Source organism: Scyliorhinus torazame, chromosome 1 (genome assembly GCF_047496885.1).
Source record: "Scyliorhinus torazame isolate Kashiwa2021f chromosome 1, sScyTor2.1, whole genome shotgun sequence".
Classification (NCBI taxonomy): domain Eukaryota; kingdom Metazoa; phylum Chordata; class Chondrichthyes; order Carcharhiniformes; family Scyliorhinidae; genus Scyliorhinus; species Scyliorhinus torazame.
The window spans coordinates 74,399,213-74,405,212 of NC_092707.1; positions in this window are offsets into that span (position 1 = coordinate 74,399,213).

A 6,000-nucleotide genomic window follows, 5' to 3' on the forward strand; every position below is an offset into this window, starting at 1 on the left:
ATGAGACAACTAATTGCAATGTCTCTTAACCCATTACTTAACAAGCTGCACCTGTGATTCAATCTGCTGGATGATTTCCAGCGGTTCACTAGGCAATGTGATGGAGTGGGACAATGCATCAGCGATGATGAGCTCCTTGCCAGGCGTGTACACTAAGTCAAAGTCGTACCTTCTGAGTTTGAAGAGGATGCGCTGCAACCGAGGCGTCATGTCGTTCAGGTCCTTGTGGATAATGTGGACCAGAGGCCTATGATCTGTCTCGACAGTGAATGTTGGCAGGCCGTAGACATAGTCATGAAACTTGAGAATGCCAGTGAGAAGACCCAGGCATTCCTTCTCTATTTGCACATACCTTGCTTCAGTGGGCGTCATGGCCCTCGATGGGTAGGCTAACGGTGCCCAGGATGAAGTGTCATCGCATTGAAGCAGCACCGCATCGATTTCGTAGGGCCGTCATGTGTGAGGCCAGGTTTGGGATGAACTTGCCCAGAAAATTGACCATGCCCAGGAAGCGCAACACCGCCTTCTTGTCTTCAGGGACCTTCATGGCTTCGATGGCCTTGACCTTGTCTGTGTCTGGGCGCACGCCCTGCTGAGAGATCTGGTCACCTAGGAACTTACAGGGCCTGTCCTGTGCTGAAGGGCCTGTTCCTGTGCTGAAGGGCCTGTTCCTGTGCTGCAGGGCCTGTTCCTGTGCTGTACTTTTCTTTGTTCTTTGAAGTGTAGAAGATTGTAGTTTAGTCGGGCAGCATGTTCGGCACGGGCTTGGAGGGCCGAAGGGCCTGTTCCTGTGCTGTACTTTTCTTTGTTCTTTGTTCTTTGTTCTTTAACTTGAGCGTCGACATGCCAAAGCAACATTTGGACCTGTTCAGCTTCAGGCCATTGGCATGGACACGGCGGAATACCTGCTGAAGACTGGAACCATGCTCCTTAGGGGTCGTGGATCATATGATGATGTCGTCCACGTACACACGAACCCCTTCAATGCCCTCCATCATCTGCTCCATGATGGAATGGAAGATCTCCGATGCCGAGACAATGTCAAACGGCATGCGATTATAGCAGTATCTGCCAAACGATGTGTTGAATGTGCAGAGCCTTCTGCTGGACTCATCCAGCTGGATTTGCCAAAATCCATGTGACGCATCTAATTTGGTGAAAAATCGTGCATGTGCCATCTCACTGGTGAGTTCCTCCTGCTTCGGGCTAGGGTAGTGTTCATGCATTATATTCTTATTGAGATCCTTGGGATCAATGCAGATGCGCAGGTCTCCCGAAGGCTTTCTGACACATCCCATCGAGCTGACCCAGTTAGTCGGTTCGGTTACCTTGGAAATAATGCCCTGTTGCTGAAGATCCTTGAGCTGTGCCTTCAGGCGCTCCCTCAGCGGAGCCGTGACACGGTGTGGTGCGTGGACCACTGGCTTGGCATCAGGTCGTAGAAGGATCTTGTATCGATATGGCAGCGTGCCCATCCCGTCGAACACATCCGGATACTGAGCGAGGATGTCATCAATGCCGGCCTGAAGATCCACATTGGAAGATGTCATTGTGTAAACCCGCTGCACGAGGCTCAGCTGCTTGCAGGCATGCGCGCCAAGTAGGGATGCCCTGTCTGGCTTGGCAATTTCAAAACGTAACCATGCATTGGAGACGAGTAGATGGCAGGATCCCAGTGCCGTGATGGAATTTCCGTTGTAGTCCAGGAGCCTGCAGGCTGCTGGAAGGACTTTGGGGGGCTTCTTGACGCGTTTGAAATCTGCCTGTGAGAGGAGGTTGGCAGAAGCACCATTGTCCAGCTTAAACTGGATGGAGCAGTGGTTGACCTGCATCACCGCACGGCATTCGTCCACAGAATCCACAGCGAGGATGGATTGAATTTGTGATGAGTTGGATGTGGCATATTCACATTTGGTAATGATGCCCACACAGTAGGCGGAGTCCAGGCATTTTTCCTCTGGATCTGTTGTGCTGCCAGGATCAGAATCCTGTAACCGTTGTTGCACACTCTGAACGTGCCGTCGTCGGAATTGGGAGTGCTGGCCCCTGACTGGTGGTGCAGACCTGCACAAGGCTGCATAGTGTCCAGACTTCCCGCAGTTTAAACATCGCCTGCCTCTTGTAGGGCAGTGTTTCTTTAAGTGGGCGTTGCCGCAGTTCGAGCACGTCATGACGTCGGCGTCCTGACGCTCCGCGCATCATCGCACATGTGCAGTGCGGGTGTCGACCGCTTCGTTATCCCGTTCGCATCGCGCATGCGCGGGGCCCCGCGAAAAGCACGCAAAATGGCTGCTTTCATCAATGCTGAGGCGCTGCATCCGGGAGATGGCCTGCACATTCTCTGCCTCGTGGGAGGCACGTTTCTGATTTTCAGCCGATTTGTACTGGGCATAGCGATTTTTGGCGTGCTCATGCACTGTGCATGTTTCAATCACGACTGGCAGGGTCATATGCTTGATTTTCAGTAGCTGCTCTCTCAGAGGACCAGAGTGAACTCCAAAAACGATTTGGTCTCTGATCATGGAGTCAGCAATATCACCAAAGTTGCAGGACAGAACTAGCAGGCGGAGGTTAGTTAAGAAGGAGTTGAAAGATTCATCTTTACCTTGAAAACGCTGTGTGAATATGTAGTGCTCGAAGATTTCATTGGTGTCCACTTCACGGTGACTGTCAAACTTGTCCAGGATGGTCTGAAACTTTGTCTTGTCCTGGCCATCGGTGAAGTGAAAAGAGTTGAAGAGTTCGATGGCTTGATCACCCGCTGTTGAGAGGAGAAGCGCGATCTTCCTTGCATCAGATGCACCCACGAGGTCTGAAGCTTTGATGTACAGCAGAAACTTTTGCTTGAATGTCCGCCAGTTGGCACTGAGATTGCCAGAGGTCCTGAGCTGGTAAGGAGCCTGAATCTTCTCCATGGTGCCGGGATACATTCGCTGGTCATTACGGAACGGACTGAGGTAAACCACCTAGATTAAGCAGTCTCCTGGTAGCATGGTATGTTATGTATTCTGGGATAACACAGACTGCAACTGGATGCAGCTTTAACCAAAAGATACTCCAGACCTTGAAGTTAGTTCAATCTGATTTATTGAACCAGTAGCACAGTTAGCACAGTTCTCTATGGGTTCAACTCTCTGCTAACCTAAGTATGGTTACTCTGTCTGACTGAACCAGACTAGCTCTTAGCCATATGCTGGAGGTGTGATACTGTACATACACCCTGACTCACTCTGTAGATGTTCATCAGTGGAAAGAGGCGGAGTGTGAGTGCTTCGTGCCTTTTATAGTGAGATATCACCCCTGAGTGTCATGCCTGCTCATTGGTCATGTCCTGTTCTCTGTGTTCATTAGCTGCCTGTCTATACCTGTCTGTATATCATTATCTGCATGTCTGCATATCATGACAGGGGCATCCCTTTCCTTTTAACAATTCAAAAAGATTGCGGAAAGATGTTGTGGAATTTTACATCTACTTTACATCTTTAATTTTATCCTATAAATTACTTAATAGACGTGATTCCCAATTTGTGGAATTTAAATGTAAACTAATGCTATCCAGGATCACAGATAGCAGTGTGAGAATTAACTACATAAAAAGCCTAACTTTATAACTTGGAGTGCAGCCAGAAATGTCAGAAGTCAATTTCTGGCAGTGAGAGTGGGGAGAAATATCTAGGATTCAAAATATTTGTGACAACACTCCCTGATATTTGATGACTCATGGTTTATATTGGACACAAAATGATTGTGGATTAAAATTGGAACTTTTAAAATGTAAATATTTATTCCGAACAATTTTTGAAACCTAACAGAACCTATGCACTTTCCCTTTTTTAAGTGCACCTTTTGTATGACAAGTGCACAATTTCAGCTGGGTCATGAGTGAATTCAGAAACACAAGTTAGGCAATTGTCCTCAAAGAGGAAAACAACATCAAAGGATAAGTCATTCCAAGTTCCTTTTTTCTTTGCATCTCAGAGCAGACAGTTACACAGTGGCAGGTATATTGGAGAAGATAGGCTGCCATATTTCTCAGCAGGGAATAATGCAAAGCATGGGAAGAGGCATAAATAAAAGGTAAACTTAAAAAGTAATAGAAAATTAATTATTTTTATGAATTTTAAAGAATTTTCCATAAGTTATGATAATATTCAAGCTTCATGGCAAAGATTAATGTCAGAAATGTACAGTTTGGGCAGCACGGTGGCGCAGTGGGTTAGCACTGCGGCCTCACGGCGCTGAGGTCCCAGGTTCGATCCAGGCTCTGGGGGCGAGATACTCCGAACCCCCGCCGGGTCGGAGAATCGCCGGGGGCTGGCGTGAATCCCGCCCCCGCCTGTTGCCGAATTCTCCGGCACCGGATATTCGGCGGGGGCGGGAATCGCGCCGTGCAGGTTGGCGCCCCCCCCCCCCCCCCCCCGGCAATTCTCCGGCCTGGATGGGCCGAAGTCCCACTGCTAGAATGCCTGCCCCGCCGGCGTGGATTAAACCACCTCTCTTACCGGCGGGACAAGGCGGCGCGGGCAGGCTCAGGGGCCCTGGGGGGGGCGCGGGGCGATCTGGCCCCAGGGTGGGCCCCCACGGTGGTCTGGCCCGCGATCGGGGCCCACCGATCCGCGGGCGGGTCTGTGCCGTGGAGGCACTCTTTTCCTTCCGCCTTCGCCACAGTCTCCACCATGGCGGAGGCGGAAGAGACCCCCTCCACTGCGCATGCGCGGGGATGTCGTGAGCGGCCGCTGACGGTCCCGCGCATGCGCCGCCCGGCAAAGTCATTTCCGCGCCAGCTGGCGGGGCACCAAAGGCCTTTCCCACCAGCTGACGGGGCGGAAATCAGTCCGGCGCGGGCCTAGCGCCTCAAGGTTAGGGCTCGGCCAGTCAAGATGCGGAGGAATCAGCACCTTTGGGGCGGCGCGATGCCAGACCGATTTGCGCCATTTTTGGTGCCGGTCAGCGGACATCGCGCCGATTACGGAGAATTTCACCCTGGGTCACTGTCCTTGTGGAGTTTGCACATTCTCCCTGTGTTTGCATGGGTTTCGCCCCCACAACCCAAAAATGTGCAAGGTAGGTGGATTGGCCATGCTAAATTGCCCCTTAATTGGAAAAAATGAATTGGGTACTTTAAATTTAAAAAAAAAAGAAATGTACATTTTGTGAACTTATGGTGCTGACCTACATTCTTTGCCCCTCGGTTACTGCCAATCGCTGTGTTAACATAGATGCCAACATTCCAAAAATATTTATAGCCCATTCACAACTGAAAGTGAATTTGCAATTTTTTACCCTGAAACATTTCCTTTTTTATTAATAAACATTTTATTGGGGTATTTTAGGTATTGTAACAACAACAAAATAAACAATGTACATGAAACTATAAACATAGTGCAAAAGCCGTCTCCCTCCCTTACAGGTCCCACCTTTATTAACCCCCTACTCTAAGCTAAACTAACCACCCCCGCCCCCCCACTTCTGCTGACGATTAATTTTCCGTGAAGAAGTCGACGAACCGTTGCCACCTCCGGGTGAACCCTAACAGTGACCCTCTCAAGGCTACTTTCTCCTCCTAGATTCCCGACACCCCGAAAATCGCCACCTCTGGACTCAGTGCCACCCTTATTTTTAACACCATGGACATGACATCTGAAAACCCCCCGCCAAAATCCTCTAAGCTTTGGACATGTCCAGAACATGTGGACATGGTTCACTGGTCCTCCCGCACATTTTGTACACCTGTCTTCCACCCCAAAGAACCTGCTCATCCGGGCCACTGTCATGTGAGCCCGATGAACGACCTTGAATTGTATCAGGCTGAGCCTGGCACATGTTGCGGACGCGTTGACTCTACTCAACGCGTCCACCCATAGACCATCCTCTATCTCTCCTCCCAGCTCCTCCTCCCATCTCCTCATCTCCTCTGATCCCATAAGTTCCTTGTAAATGTCAGAGACGCTCCCTTCTCCTACCCACCCTCTGGAAACTACCCTGTCCTGAATCCCCCTT